Source organism: Nomascus leucogenys, chromosome 13 (genome assembly GCF_006542625.1).
Source record: "Nomascus leucogenys isolate Asia chromosome 13, Asia_NLE_v1, whole genome shotgun sequence".
Classification (NCBI taxonomy): Eukaryota; Metazoa; Chordata; class Mammalia; order Primates; family Hylobatidae; genus Nomascus; species Nomascus leucogenys.
Genome location: NC_044393.1, coordinates 34848748 through 34865759, shown reverse-complemented (window position 1 = coordinate 34865759; position 17012 = coordinate 34848748). Strand labels below are relative to the sequence as shown.

Sequence of the window (17012 nt, the reverse complement as noted above, 5' to 3'; positions counted from 1 at the left end):
TGAGAGAAAAATAAAGCCCTGCTTTTCTGAAGGCACCTTAAGTGGTATTCTGTTTCTTGCAGCTGCACATATTCCTAAATGACAGAACAGGCAAGTCTCCATAGGACAGGCCTTTGGCCCTAAGCCAACACACGTGTAGCCTCTATAGCTGCCACAAGCTTCCTAGCTGCCTCCTTTAGGCTCTTCCCCCTGGACTCCTCTACTCGCGCAAGGCCCCCACCTTCATTCATGCCCACACGGGAACTATCTCATCTCCTTGTAGATCAAGACCCAAGAGGCCCAGTTTTAAAACTTCTGAAACCCCCTAGGCTGTTTCAGTTTTTGATCTGGGGAACCGTGGTGGTGGGGTATGCTAACCTCATCTCCAGGTCACACGCCTCCAAGGGGAAGTAGTCAACACCATCAAGATCTACAGGATAATACTTTAATTACGAAAAGCACAAATTATGTATCATTGGAACCAGCAAACACACAGTAGCAGGAAGGATGCTCCCAAGGCTTCTCAGTCATCGGAGGACACACTCAAGCCCCACCTGAGTCTTCTCCCCATTCCATCGGCCATCCCTGCTCAGGATGTGGTGCCAGGGCCATTCCCAACAGACTCTTCCGAGTAGACTCCAGTTCGTCTAATTCTCCTTCAAGGGTGCTCCTGGGAGAAAAGAAAAGGCTGCTAATTTTCATGACACAAACTCTTCTCACAGCATGGAACTACCAAGACATCAAAATACACCAGCTGCCTGAACCTGAAGTGCAGCCAAACAGAAATGAGATTTTTGTGGATGCTAATAGGCACTATGCAGCTTTAGCACCAGGGATCATTTGCTCTAGTTCTAGATCCAACTTGTGTGACTGCGGGCAAGTGACTGTTATGAGAAAACCTCAGCTAAAACACCCTCCTGGTCTCAGACCTTCTGACACCACCTTAGAGCAGTTCCTTCTCCATCGTGAAAAGCAGCTGACTGGCAAACTGTGACGGTGACAAATGTCTCATTAAACAGCGCCCTTCATCCAGGTGTGCAGGCCCAAGTCTTGAGGTCACTGTCGATTCCTCTTTCTCTCCCACCCAACATGGAACTCATTAGCAGAACGTATAAGGTCTGCCTTCAAAATGCATCCCAAGTCCAAGTGCTTCTCACCTTTCTTTACTATGCCAGTCCAAGCTATTGTCACCTCGCACCTGGACCCTTCTAAAAGCCTCCTTGGTCTTTGCTTCCACTCTCACTCCCTAAGTTCTATTCTCTACCCAGGAGCCAGAATGTCCCTATTAATCAAGTCCTGTCATTCCTCTGCTTTCACCTCTCCAATGTCCTCCCATCTCCTTCTGAGTAAAATCTAAAGTCCTTTTCATGGCTCCAAGGTCCTGGAAATCTAGACCCCCGCCTCTTGTCTACCTCCATTGGCTCTATCATTCCCTCCTCTCCAGCTGCTCTGGCATCCTACCTCAGAGACTCTGCACAGCTATTTCTTCTGCTTAGACGATTCTTCCACCATTTATCAGCCCTCACTTCCTTCAGCCGTCTGTTCATTCTACATCCTTGGAGAGGCCCTGCATGGCACATATTTTACTGTCTGCCTCCTCCCACTAGAATGTAAGCTCTTTGATGGCAGGATCTTTATTTTGTTTCTTGCTCTATCTCCAGACCCCTAGTAGAGTGTCTGAGAATGTGCTGAATGAATGAATAAATACTGCAAATGCATAAATAGCTTGCTCAAAGTCCAACAACGGTGCTGACTGGCTTTCAGAGTCTCTATTGAGGAATAAAAAGAAATTTGTTCTTCAGTGTTCCAGAGATGTCACAGGGCTCACTTTGGTTGAACCACAGGTAGGATGCCCCAAGCTCTACCTGTATAGGTAGTTCTTCTCCCCAGAGGCAGCTCCTGGCAGGATGAGGGAGTCGTACGAATTCTAAAATCCCCACAGAACAGTATTTAAAAAGTATAAATTAGAGGTTTCTAAAGGCTTCTATAACCCAAAACTCAAATACAGTGAGTGGATCAGAAGAAGCAAAAAGACCTTCCCTGGTCTGTCCTTCCCCTACAGCTGCTACACTTCTCTGGAAGTGGCCACAGAGGGACAAAAGAAGGACCCTGATGCCCTGTCACATTATCACCCTGATAGAGTTGCAGTGCTAAACTCTTGATTGAGCCCTGCTGTTTCAGAAGTGTAATGTCAAGCAATGCACTAATGAGACGAGGAAACTGCATCAAGGAAGCCAGCTCATCCTTGGGGAAATGAGAACATACCGCCTGACGTCAGCATGACACCCAACTCCTATCTTAGCACAGGCTACGGATATTATGCTGCTGTCAGCTTCATTATGGAAACAATACAGAAATCTGCAGCAGACATTACTCCCAGCTTCTGGACTGTGAATCAATGACACCAATGCTTCAGGAGCCAAATTGGAAGGCTAGACAAAGTCATTAAACTTGAGGATTCAACAAGGTAATGGGACTGAATATGGTTTCTGGCGCAGAGCCGCTATTAGTCAGGGCAATGTGAAATTCACTGCTACTAGAGCTTCCTGGGTGGATTCACTCATCCATTCAACAAACATTTGCTGGCAATAAAGAGATCTGCCAGGCAATAAAGAGAAGAAAAAGACTACAAAAGATTACCCTGCCTTTTGTAAACTAACAATGTAATAACCATGATGACAGTGCTAAAAAAGAGCAGCCAGCTGGGTGTGGTGGCACACGCCTGTAATCCCAGCACTTTGGAAGGCCGGGGCAGGAGGATGGCTTGAGGTCAGGAGTTTGAGACCAGTCTGGGCAACACAGGAAGACCCCATATTTATTTACGTGTATTTTAAAAAGAGCAGCCAATATTTTTTTTGAGCACTTGTCCTAGCAGGTGCTATTTGTTTATTTTTTGTTTGTTTTTTTATTTTTTGTTTTTGAGTTGGAGTCTCTGTCACGCAGGCTGGAGTGCAATGGCACGATCTCAGCTCACTGCAACCTCCGCCTCCTGGGTTCAAGCAATTCTCCTGCCTCAGCCTCCTGAGTAGCTGAGATTACAGATCTGCGCCACCACGCCCAGGGAATTTTTGTATTTTTAGTAGAGACGGGGTTTCATCATGTTGGTCAGGCTGGTCTCGAACTCCTGACCTCATGATCTGCCTGCCTCAGCCTCCCAAAGTGCTAAGATTACAGGTGTGAGCCACCATGCCCGGCCATGCTGGATTCTTTAAGTGCAAGATCTCGCACTGTCATCACAACAGTCCTGGGTATTACTGTCCTTGTTTTGAAGATGAAGAAACTGAGGCTCAGACATTGATTCAAAATCACAGCAGGGCTCAAATCCCCTGACTATAAAAGCCAATGCCCATAACTGCTAGGAAACACTGCTTACTCTAACCTAGTGCATTAATCTAAGTAGGATAAATAGGGACCTCACATTCTGGTGAGTGAAGGGAGGGTTTCTGAAAACACAAAGAAGGCCAGTGCAGCGGTTTATGTCTGTAATCCCAGCACTTTGGGAAGCCAAGGAGGGAAGATCCCTTGAGCCCTGGAGTTCAAGACCAGCCTGGGCTACATAGAGACACCTCACCCATTCCTACAAAAAATGAAAATATAATTAGCTGGGCATGGTTGTGTGCGCCTGTGATCCCAGCTACTAAAACGAGGTTGAGGTGAAAGGATCACTTGAGCTCTAGGAGGACGAGGCTGCAGTGAGCTGTGACTGTGCCACTGCACTCCAGTCTGGACAACAGGGTGAGACCTGTCTTACAAAAAACAAACAAACAAACAAAAAACAAAGGGCCAGGCCACAGTGGCTCACACCTGCCAATCCCGGCACTTTGGGAAGCAGCCAAGGCGGGCAGATTTGAGATTAGGAGTTCAAGACCAGACTGAGCTAAACATGGTGATAATCCATCTCTTACTAAAAATTACAAAAATTTTAGTCCGGTCATGGTTGGTGCATGCCTGTAACTACTTGGGAAGCTGAGGCACAAGAGGTTGCTTGAGCGGGAGGCAGAGGTTGCAGGTGGTTGCAGGTAAGCCAAGATCATGCCACTGCACTCCACGCTGGGCGGACAGGAAGCAAGACTATCTCAAAAAAAAAAAGACGAGAGAGAGGAGATGAGAGAAAGAGAAGAAGATATGGTGAATATGATGTTCTTGCCAATGGAAGAAGTCGGTCCAGGAGCCCAAGTCTGGGAATCCATAATAGGGGCCGGATTACACTGCAAGCAATAATGAATGTAGCTGCCAACATATATCTTATTTCCAACTGAGAAATAAGAAGGCCTCAGAGGGGAAAATTCACTTTCCCCAGACTTTTTTAGTGGAGTGGAGGGCTAGAATCATTCTCATTTGACCCCCGTAATCTTAACATTTCTATTATTAGAAATTAAAGTATAAATTAAGAAGCTTACTCTCCCTTCTCAGGAATCCCATAGCTTTTCATCTGTAACTTCCTCAAAGCACCTGCCATCTTCTCTTACTACCCTGGAGAGTTGCTGACAGATGCTAATTTAGTTTTACTAAATATATTACCTTACCGGAAAGGGCTAAACATTCATAATCGATAATACCAGCTACCCTTTGTTGAAAGAGGCTTGCAGATGGATGAGGAAACAGTGACCTGCCCCAAGTAGCATAACCAAGACCAAAATCCACCTGACTCACAGCCCAGTGATCTTTTAAGGACACGATCCTGCCTCTTCTATAGAACCATGTAAAAGGCGAAAAACTTTGGGAATACAAGGAGAAATGCAGGCAAATGTTTCTGTAATCCAGCCAGAGGCTAAGAGTCCTTGTAGCAGGACAAGTGCAATCCTTCCCAACCTCACAAGGCAACAGATGATAATAGTTGTCAAAAAGACAAAAATTACAAGAAATTTAGTTTAAAATCTTAATTGGCTTATATTTGCATTCTACGAATCAGCCGATGCCTCGTTCTATAAAACGAGTGGAGTGCTCTGATGAGCTGAGCTGAGGAGGCTGGCTTTATAGACAGAAAAGGGCTGAAGAAAGCAGAAACACAGACAAAAAGCGAATTTGGTTGTTTCAAAGTTATTTTCCTTGTAAAGGTTAAAGCAGAGAGGACTTCCTCATCATGCCAGCTAAAGCTGGTTTATTTGGGGATTTGGCTATATTAACTGTCTCTCCTAATTTCTAGGAAAGTCAAATAAGCAACTTAGTTTCAGCTTGGTGGCATGGAACTTCAGCATAAGTGACTCCATGTTGGGTTGATCTGTTGGACATAGTGAGGAGCTCAGTCCAAACCAATAGCCTCTTATAAATTTTATTTAACGTAGTGATAACAACAATATGACCATGGCAATAATAGAGGGCAGCTTACTATGTGCCTGGCACCATTCTAGGGACTCACATTTTTTTTAATGTCCTAAGTTCTTGGAGGCAAGGGACTTTACAAATATTAACTCTATATATATTATAGCGATATTAAGTGGGTACGATTATTATCCTCACTTTTTAATGAGGCAAGGTTGGAGGTCAACTAACTTCCCCAGGCAAGCCCAATGAGCGCTTCCATGTGCTAGAAACTAAGTCCAGAAATGTACTAAGTACAATTAACTCGGTTTAATACACAAAGCAACCCAAGATACCTGCTATCATCATCACCACTTTCAGAGGGAAACAACAGAGCTCAGGCAGGCTGAACCCGGAGCCCGCGCTTAGCCACCAGCGCGTGGCTGAGGGCAGGGCGAGCTGACCAGGCTGGGTGCGCGTGGGGCGGGGGCTGGGTAGAGATCTGTTCGCTCGAGTCCTCAGCAAGGGCCGTACTGGACGTCAGCTCTGAGTGTGACCAAGGCCCTCGGCTTCTCCAGATCTGGACGCCCCAGCCCGGGAGCTCCGTTGCCAGGGAGCCTCCGAGCAATGCGGGCCGCTACTGCCCCTGCCGCCGCCCGGGCCTTGCAGGGAGAGCTTGCCCGCAGCAGAGGCGCACCGGCCACCAGGCCCGGCAGCTCCCAGCCACGACCACCCAGATACCCCGCAGAGGAAACAGAAGCCGCCGCCCGGCACTTTCTGAACTCCTCTCTCCGCCTCAGGTCCCTGCGGCCTCCCGTCGCCTTCGTCACTTCTTGTGGGCTGGCGGATAGAGCCCAGCGGCTCCCCCACCCACTCGGCTCGCAGCCCACGCTCCCAACGCCCGAGTTGCCATGGTGAAGGACGGGGGAGAAACGCCGGAAGGGGCACGGACCCCAGGGGAGCGCAGAGGAGGCCACGCGGGTCCTTCCTCCACCTGGGCTCAGGCACTTCCGGTCTCGTAGGCGTCGGGGAAAGCTCTTTGCGGACTTCGCTGCGGGCTTAGGATCTCCGACATGAAGGGAAGCGGGGGCTGGAGGACGCAGAGTCTCTCCCTGGGCTGCTCGAAGTCCAAGGCTGTAACCCGGCTTCCGGTCCTCATTTTCCCGCCGTCAGTGCTGGCTGCCTGCAGTTGCCATGGTTGACGCGGGCGGCGGAGCAGGGCAAGGTCCCAAGTCGCGTGCAGTTGCTCCTCGCCGTCGCCACTCTCCTACCCCAGGCTGTGGGGTAGTAGACTTCAAAAGAGATACACCAAAGCGCGACCCAGACTCAGGACCGCCGGGGTGGGGGCTGCTTCAGGCATTGGACACACTTCCTGGGCTCCTCGTGACCGCACCCTCCTGGCCTCACACCGCGGAGTGGGTTTGCACGAGGATGGGCCGAGCCCTGTCGCTGAGCGACACTGACCTTTTCAAGGCCGCCTAACTTTGGGTACAATGGATGTCTCATACTGAATTTTAATCAGCTTCTTACTGGAGGACATTAATATTGTTCAATCTTTTGTTACTACAAAAAAATACTAGAGTAGTGTGGTAATATCCTTGTATGTACGTGCACACGTGCAACTTTCTCTGTAAATTTCCAGAAGTAAAATTTCTATGTCAAAGGCCAAATGCAATTTAATTTTTCATGAATATGACTAAATTGCTCTTCAAAGACACTAGCAAATTTACATCTCCACCAAAACTGGAGTCCGATAATTTTAATTAGGATTATATCAACAGTGATGAACTGTTGCAAAAAGAATTTTCCAGAGCATTTGCCATTAAACCAATTCTTTGATCAGTTTTTTTTTAATACAACATAGTTAAATAGTATCCATATCCGTTTTTATTTTATGGAAATTGTCTTTACTGAGTGATTCTTTTACATATAAATTTCATGATAAAGATTTTACTTCTTTAAAATTTGTATGTCGAATTTTACTTTGGTTCCATCATTGTGATATTTTGTATTTCATGCTCATTTTATTGAAAAAGAAAAAAAAAGGCAACCCCGACATTCAGAAGCTAGCCTGGCATCACAGGTCCACCATGTTATCCTCCTATTGTACATAGCATCACAAAATAACAACCTCAGATATGGTTACAGACAGCATGATAAAGTGAGACATAGCAAATCTACTTTGAAATTTTGTCTAAGCACAGACAAAAACACGGTCACTGTGCCACTCACAAAATACCAAACACCCCTCTTGGAGAAAATGAGTGTCAGTCTTGCTGTGTCGCCCAGGCTAGAGTACAGTGGCAGGATCTCGGCTCACTGCAAGCTCTGCCTCCCGGGTTCATGCCATTCTCCTGCCTCAGCCTCCCAAGTAGCCGGGACTACAGGTGCCCACCACCACGCCCAGCTAATTTTTTGTATTTTTAGTAGAGATGGAGTTTCACTGTGTTAGCCAGGATGGTCTCGATTTCCTGACCTCGCGATCCACCCGCCTCAGCTTCCCAAAGTGCTGGGATTACAGGCGTGAGCCACCGTGACCGGCCCCCTGCTAACTAATTACAGTTTTATCTTTCTTCTAGTTTGCCTTCTCTATAGATTAGATTTATTGAGATACCCAGTCATGGAATTGGCTCCTGCTTCTTGACCACGTCCAATCTAGGGCGAATTCAACTTCCATAGGCCCTCCTTAAATTACCCATAAAAGCTCAAATCCAGTAATAGGTTCTTTATAACACCTCTTTTCGAAGATACCCCCCATAGTTCTGTCACGGTATGTACTCTCTCTCAATGCAACCCAACTTGTTCAACTACAGGTGTGTCCTGGTGGTCTTTGGCTAAAAGGCATTGACACTAGCAAGTTTCATTTTCTTTTCTTTCTTTGTGAGACACAGTCTCACCCTCTTGCCCTAGCTGGAGTGCAGTGGCGCCATCACAGCTCACTGCAGCATCAACTTTCAGGCTCAAGCAATCTTCCCACCTCAGCCTCCCAACTAACTGGGACTACTGGGGTGCACCACCATGCCCGGCTGATTTTCATTTTTGGAGACAGGCTTTCACTATGTTGCCCAGGCTGGTCTCGAACTCCTGGCTCAAGGGATCTGCCTGCCTTGGCCTCTCAAAGTGCTGGGATTACAGGCATGAGCCACCACGCCCAGCCGCCATAGTTCCATTTTCTCTGGCAAAATTTTGTGGGTCCACAAACCTGTCAATGGCAGTCCTCTATAAATGTTTAGTAAGGAGCAAATTTTACATGGGCAGTCTGTTTTAGTTTGCATTGTTTATTTCAACCAGATCTGATTTCCTTTGCTTCTTGTAACTTCCAGTGTTACCTTTAAGATGTGAGTCTTCTGAGTTCTTTTTTTTTTTTTTTTTTTGAGACGGAGTCTTGTGCTGTCGCCCAGGCTGGAGTGCAGTGGCGCAATCTCGGCTCACTGCAAGCTCCGCCTCCCGGGTTCATGCCATTCTCCTGCCTCAGCCTCTCCGAGTAGCTGGGACTACAGGCGCCCATCACCACGCCTGGCTAATTTTTTGTATTTTTAGTAGAGACGGGGTTTCACCGTGGTCTTGATCTCCTGACCTCGTGATCCGCCCGCCTTGGCCTCCCAAAGTGCTGGGATTACAAGCGTGAGCCACCGCGCCCAGCCTGAGTTCTTTTCATAACAAATTTCACAGGTGCCATCTTAACCATTGTCAATTTTATTTTGTATGATTTGTAGACAAATCATACAAAATACATGAATACCGGTAATAGTCATTATGAATCAGACAGAAGGTTGATAATTTTTTCATCTGCTGCTTGACTCAAGAACCTTCAGTAGGGCAGTGATGTAGGACCTGGATACATAGTGAAGTAAAAATGGTCTGCTTCAACTGCAGGCTTACCGTGTGCACCATGCCCTTTACCAGGCACTGGGAACACAGGTCCTGCCATGAAAGTAATTCACAATCTAATCAGAGCGATATAGGAGCTGGCTGGCCTCAACTTGCCAGATGGATGAGAATGAAAAGGGCCTTCCAAATGGAGGAAACTCATTGCCAAATGCAATGAGTTTATTTATTCATTAAATATTTATTGAATACTTACTTTGTGCCAGGAATTGGGCTGAGCATTGGGGATGCAGGAATGAGCATCTTCCATGTGGCCCCTGCTCTCCAGAAGCTCTTGGTCTGGTGAGGGAGATGCATATGAAACAATCGCTCTAGTGACTGCAATGTGTAATAACCACTGCAGAGAAAATCCAGAGTTCTGTGGGAGCTGGGACAATGGCAACCTGACAAGTGGGGGTCAAGGAGGACTTCACTGAGAAACTCACTTTTAATCTATATGAAGGATAAGCCAGACAAAGAGGAGGTTGTTCTTGGCAGAGGACATAATTCATACCCTGAAGTGGGAAAAGACTTGACCCTTCTCATGGGATGAAAGCAAGCCAGTGTGGCTGGAATGAAGTGGGTTGGAGGAGGCTGTTGGGGTATGAATGAGGTGGATCGATATCTGACCCTGCAAGGGCTTGTCCACCACGCTAAGTTGTTTGCATCTTAATTCAAAGCAAGGAGTCAGGGAAGAGTATCAAGATAAGGAGTGGGGCGATTAGATTATAAATGCATTTTTACTGTGTCTATGGGAGAATGGATTGGGCGGCGGCAGGGGGGATGATAAACATCATGGAACCAATTAGAAGAACACTGTAGCTGTTTACAGGAGCAACAATCACAATTGACCAGTTGGCACTCAGAGGAGGGAAGTATCCACTGGAGCATTGAGGGTGGAAATGAGATTGGAATGGATTGAGGAGTGTGTGAGGTGAGGAATATCTGTGAAAAATATGAGAAACCAACTCAGTTATGGACTGAATTGCACACCCCCAAATTCATCTTAAATCCTAATGATTCTGAATGCCACTGTATTTGGAGATAAGACCTTTAAAGAGGTAATTAAGGTTGAATGAGGTCATATGGGCAATGACCTCATATTGACCTCATCCAATATGACTAGTATCCTTCTAAGAAGACAGACACCCAGGGTGCACACACAGAGGAAAGACCACGGGGGATACATTGAAAAGATTGCCATCTGCAAATCAAGGAGAGAGGCCTCAGGAGAAACCAAGCTGCCAACACCTTGATCTTGGATTTCCAGCTTCTAAAACTGTCAGAAAATACATTTCTGTTGTTTAAGCCACTCAGTCTGTGGTATTTTGTTATGGGAGTCCTGGCAGATTAATACGAACCCAAATGTCCATATAATAAACAGTTGGGAAATTATAATGCATCCATACTATGGGAAAGAGTCTTACCCTAAAATATGCCCATGCAAGTTCAAGATTTTGACTTTAGAAGGAGTTTCATTTTCATTAAATTTCTTTTCTTTGGCTTGTGAGGATCTCACTGCATTAGCAAAGACCGATACTGAGCCTCTGGAGCAGCCTCCACACAGTCTTCTCTACGGTGACATAGTTAGTGCAGGTTGTAAGTAACAGACTCAGGCATCACTTGCATTGTTTCCTTTGTCTCTCTTATACTGTTTTTTAAAAAAATTTTATAACTTTGAGAATCTGTGTGTATTTTGTTTCTGAAATTGTGCAGTACCTGTGTACCATTGGTTGAAATAGTAATTATCTTTTCCATTTATGAAAATTCACCCTATGAATTTTCTTAGGAACAAATTAACCTTGTAATGAGAGGGACGACTGCTGAATTCTATGCAAATATTTAAAAGAATAAGGTGGGGAAAAATGAGGTAGAGCTATATATAGTGACATGAAAAGATGCCCAAACCATATGGCTGAGTGAAGAAAAGAGGTGTATGTAGATTATGAAGCTTTTTTTGTTTTTTGAGGGTTTTTTTGTCTTTTTTTTTTTTTTTTTTTAGATAAGGTCTCACTCTGACTCGCAGGCTTGAGTGCAGTCGTGTGATCATGGCTCACTGCAGCCTCAACCGCCTGGGCTCAAGCGATCCTCTTACCTCAGCCTCCCAAGTAGCTGGGACTACAGGCACATGCTACCACGCCCAGCTAATTTTTGTATTTTTTATACAGATGGGGTTTTGCCATGTTGGCCAGGCTGGTCTTGAACTCCTGGCCTCAAGTGATCTGTACACCTTGGCCTCCCAAAGTGCTGGGATTATAGGCGTGAGCCACTGTGCCTGGCTCTCTTTTTGTTTTCTAATACATATAACTATTTGTTAGTAGATGCTTAGGGGAAAAAATCTGGAAACAGATACAGCCAATTTTTAAAGTATTGTAAAAATCATATCATTTAGGGATCTAGGTTTTGCCAAATGAGCCCTGTTGATGAGTTGATAACCTCCTCTAGCAGAGAAACTGTAACACTTGGTAATACACTGAAGGCCAAGAAGTCAGTGAGAGAGCCACGGGCTACCACTCTGACGCCCCCATGCTTACCACCCATGACACATGACCCAGTGTGGCCTTTGGGGTCAGGCCACGTAGCAAACACTAGTAAAACTTAGTGTCTCTCCTAGTTTCAAATAAACATAACCATGAATATAAATGCTAATATTTTCTCATCCCAGTGGATCATCTTGAGCGAACACTGATATTTCTATAACTCTACAGATAGAGCACTCTACAAACGGATTGGAGGGTGATTCATTAGCATAGTATGTATATGCAATCAGAATACAATTTTGGGTGTAAAACATCCACTGTGTATGATTCAGGGAACACAACTGTTCTGAGAAGGGAAGCACCAACACTATCAGGTATTTGTTTTCTGAGAAAGGAGGAAGATCGACTTTGATGATCTCTAAGATGGCTTTCCACTGACTCTCTAAAACCCCTGGACCTCTCTAAGCCATTGAGGAAGCAGTTGAAGTGGCTGTAGTGGAATGAAGTGGTCTCTTTAAAGAAAATTGTATCCAGAGTGACTGTTAACCAGTGTGATACATGGCAGTCTTTGAAATAAATGTCTTTAAAGTCATTCGGTGTGATTCTATGTAGCTCTTCCACATTGAAGATGTTCTGTTTTATAAAAACTTAAATTTAATAAAAGAATTTAATAACTATCCCCTTATGATACATCAAATATTACTTTTCAGACTTTTAGCTACTTCTCCTGGAGGCAGAGTTTCCATAAAGACGTCTCAGCTAAATGCTAAGCACTGTTGCCAAGCAAAGAAATGAAGATTGAACATCACCAAAGCAATTGTGTACATTTTTGGAAAATAATTTTATTTGTCAGAATGAAATTCACAGCCCTTTTAAGCAAAAAGTAGGCACATGATTAAAATGGCATTGAATTAGAAGAAAAAAGTTAATCAAGCAATCTTTATTGAAACCGTCTGTGCTAGGGTTCGTGAAGGAAGCATTGTAATCCTGGCTGACATTTATCATGACATTTATTGTATCTTGTGCCAAGCGGACCCAGATCAAAAGGTGGGTTATCTGTGCAGCTGCCCAAAGCATTAATCCATAAGCAGCACTGAAATGTCAAGGGAACAAATGGGAAATTGGTGCCAGTTACCTGAGCATTTTACAGGATTCCTTCAAAGTTGGCAAACTAAGTTGGTTTCACTCCCACCAATTGTAGGCAGCACATTCGAGTGATGTGACAGGGAGTAGGGGTGTGTTGGGGAAGGGGGTGAGGTCAGGACTTTCAAGCTGGGACTAACCGAAGTTGAAGGAGGAGCCAGCACGTGGAGACATCAGGCACAGGGACAGTGGTGTAGACAACCCTATCCCAGGTGATGAGGGGCTGGAGCACAGGGAACCTGGGAAAGAGGCGCCAGTGAGGTCGGGAGGTAGTCGGAAGCCACAGGAAATAATTTTAATATTATCTGAGATGTGATGGGAAAGCATTGACGTTTTCAACAGGGAAGTGGCATGAGCTGACTCACCTTTGAAAGGACCCATTTGGCTAACGGCTGGAGAACGGCTCCAAGAAGGCAAGAGTAGAGGCAGAGAGTGCATAATGAGAGGCCATGGAGGTGAGAAGTGAGGGTGATGCACTTGGGATGATACTTCTCTTTAGAGCCAGCAGGGTTTGCTGAATACAATAGTTGCTTCCTAACTGGGCAGGGCTGGGCTGGGGCTTCCATGCTCAGTCTGCTACACTGCAGCCTCCTGGCAGCAGCCAGAGAGATTTTTCTAAAATATAAATCAGAATGTTACCTTAAAACCTTCAAGTGAAATAACCTAAATGGTTCCCAATAGGGAACTGGGTAAATAAATAACAGTACCTTATGCAATGCAATACCATGCAGTCAAGACAAACAAATGACAATGCAAACACTCTACCAATACTGCCACAAATGTTCTCCAAGACAAGAATTCAAAAAAACGGAGTGTGAATATTATGCTACCATTTGTAAAAGAAAAAGGGAGGATGCATGTGTGTGCACATTTGATTTTATATGTGTGTAACATCTCTGTAAGAAAACACAAGAACCTTGTACCTAAATGGCTTCCAGGGAGAAGATCTGGACAGTAAGGGGTTAGGGTGGGAGGGAGACTGTCTGCCTTTGGTACTTTTGAGTTTTGAATCCTATGACTGTAAATAGTCATATCATCTGTTTAACAATAAGTCAAATTAAAATTTTTACATGAATTTGGCCGGGTGTGGTGGCTCATGTTTGTAATCCCAGCACTTTGGGAGGCCAAGGCAGGAGCATTACTTGAGGTCAGGAGTTCAAGACCAGCCAGGCCAACATGGTGAAACCCCATTTCTATTAAAAATATAAAAATTATCCGAGTGTAGTGGTGTGCACCTGTAATCCCAGCTACTAGGGAGGCTGAGGCAGGAGAATTGCTTGAACCTGGGAGGCGGAGGTTGCAGTAAGCTGAGATTGTACCACTGCACTCTAGCCTGGGCGACAGAGCCAGACTCTGTCCCCTACCCCCCACAAAACTTTTTCACCTTAATTAAATAACTAACTCACTTATCTCACTTCCTGTCTTCACTTAACAGAAAATCTAGACTCCTCAGTTACAAGGCCTCGTAACTCAGCCTGCCTGTCTCTGCCTTCATCCTCTAGCACTTTCTCACTGAGTTCCAGCCACACCAGCCTCCTCTTGATCCTCACTATGGCGAGCTTCGTTCCTTCTGAGGAGTTTTGCTCTTGCAAAGAGGAGGTGTGTACTTTGACCTCTCAGGATAGCCCTATATGGCTCTACTCAGAAGTCATTTCCTCAGAAAGGACTTTCCCAACCTCGGTTTAAATTTGCTACCCCTCACCTTCATTATTGAAAACCCATGTTCCAGCCGGGCACGGTGGCTCACACCTGCAATCCCAACACTTTGGGAGGCTGAGGCGGGCGGATCACTTGAGGCCAGGAATTTGAGACCAGCATGGCCAACATAGCAAAACCCTGTCTCTACAAAAATCAGCTGGGCATGGTGGTGCGGGCCTGTAGTCCCAGCTGCTCAGGAGGCTGAGGTAGGAGAATCTCTTGAACCCAGGAGGCAGAAGTTGCAGTGAGCTCAGATTGGACCGCTGCACTCCAGCCTGGGTAACAGAGTCAGACCCTGTCTCAAAAAAGAAAAGAAAAGAAAAGAAAACCCATGTTCTACTGTCTTCACAGCAATCGCCCTATCTGAAACTATGTCATTTACTTGCTTATTTACTGTATGTCTCCCCATTATGCTCAGCTGCCACCATCATCTTGATGCCAGGTGCCAGGAACGGTGCCAGGCTCATACTAGACAGCAAATATTTGTTAATGAATGAATATTTTTCTTTTTACTTCAATCTCTTGGTGGTCCTTACTGTCATAATATTTTAATAGCTCTCGTCGTATTATTTTATAGTGTATAGGGACAGCATACAGACTACAGTTTTAATCCTGGCTTTGCTTCTTTTTAGATCTGTGAACTTGGGCAAGTCATGAACCTCACTGGATTTTGTAAAGATTGAAAAAAGATCCAAGGAATAAAGAGCTGGTTCTGAAAGCCTCAGTGTGAACAGTATGAATGGGAAGGACTGCTGCCTATTTCAGGACGAGAGATGGGTCTAGTCAGGGCAGGTGACCCGCCCAAGGTCACATAACCGGGGGCCCAGAGGTCTCTACTTCCTGGGCTTCCAACTCCACACTCTGTGTGTGATTGTTGGCGTTTTCTCCTTATCATTTCTAATCCTACAAGAGCCCCTGCCTCTCCTCCACTGGGAATGGAGTCTACGTTTATGATCAACAAATAACCCTCATTACTGGGAATTGGTAGTTTGTCTTTTGATTTTCTTCTGGTAAATGAGTGATATGTTTGGGCCTGGAAAACAGTACACAGAGTTTCTAGACAACATCATGAAATTAAATGCTGTGACACACTGACTTAGGGAAGCTGTTCATCTCGCCGTTTCTTAAAAGGAATGAAACGGTCGATCAGCTTTGCCTCTGCATATTTATTTGTTATAACTGATAGAAACACTAACATTTGGAGCCATAGAATTGAACCTGTATTCTACTCTAAGTGCCTAAATACAAAGTCATTTTCCAGACATCGTGTTCATATTTTATTTTCTCAATTTAGACTGTAGTCCGCAGGAATAAGGGCTGGATTTGTCATGACCTGGAGGAGGTTGTGAATCTCTGAAATTTGACAACAGATGTCACTAGTGCCACATTGCTTACAGAGCCATCATGCTACCTGGCATTTCAGAATTCATACATTTTCTTTGGCATAATAAAACATTTTTACAAAAATGCAGCAGCTTATTGTAAAAAATGTCTGCCTCCTGTGCCAGGCACTAATACCATGTCTGACCTCATTTATCCCTGCAATGGCTTTAGGACGTCACAACATGATCCCCATTTTATAGGCAGGGAAACAGGCTTAGAATGGCCTAGTATTGCCTAAGGTCATGCAGAGAATGACCCATGCCTATTTGTCTCCAAAGCTGTGTTCTTCCCGTGCTGCTATCTTTGATTAAAGTTCAGCATCACTATAAACAGCCCCCGAAGTGTGCCATCCTTGAAGGGTGTCTACCTTGCAGCCGTCCATCTGAGCCAATTAGAGCTACTCAAATTAGGAGTGTTGCACTGAAGCAGATGAATAGAGGCGGAGTGGGCTGAAATACAGAATTTAATCGAGCAAAATGATGGCACAGAAGTTCCCAGAAGCAGAATCCCAACAGGCCCCCTAGCCTGCAGCTCCCTCATGCTAAGTCACTGACATTTGAAAAGCTTGCTCCTTAACAAATTATGCATCCCATTTTCTTTTTCCACCTCCTCTCTGTGAAGCAGCAATCAGCTTTGTCATTCATTCTTCAGGAAACTAGCCAGGATATGCCAGGGAGAGTGCAACTGAGAGCTTAAGATGTCTCTGTCTTGAAAAATCTGGGAACAAAGAAGCTGTTGTTGTGCCTTTGACTCATGTCACTTTTCAATATGGTGTGGAGAATGTGTTCATCGTACAACCAAAACTCACGTGAGGTTGGGGATGGAAAAGGGGGAGGCATGGAGGTCATTCTTGGTGTTTGGGGGTGCAAGGGGGGCACTAACATTTACTCTTCCCTACCTGTGGGGCAAATGCCTTACACATGTGCTCCCATTTAATCCAATGGCCCTGCTAAATAGCTATGTGTGCCCTTCCCATTTCAAGGATGGAGAATGAGAGGCTGAGAGATTGCATGACTTAGTCAGGACCCGGAGTCTGGATTTAAATCAAGTCCCCCTGACTGAAACCATCTCATTCTGCTGTGAATCCCCATCCTTTGTATTACCAGTGCCAGCCCCTCTCCCATGCCCTTCTCCGTGGTAGATCACCAGAGATGTGACTCCCACATCCAAGCTCTGATCTAGGCTGGGCAACCATGGATGGCCACGCCATCCCTCTGATCC

At 45.4% G+C, this 17012-nt stretch overlaps 1 long non-coding RNA gene across 1 annotated transcript; it reads right to left on the bottom strand.

Moving 5' to 3' along the window:
• Window positions 1–410: 410 nt before the first annotated feature.
• On the bottom strand, window positions 411–6416 carry LOC101177403. Its single transcript, XR_004033087.1, has 2 exons — window positions 6042–6416; window positions 411–649 (listed from the first exon to the last, which is right to left on the bottom strand). It is a non-coding gene; the product is annotated as an uncharacterized LOC101177403 (long non-coding RNA).
• Between the last annotated feature and the right edge of the window lie 10596 nt (window positions 6417–17012).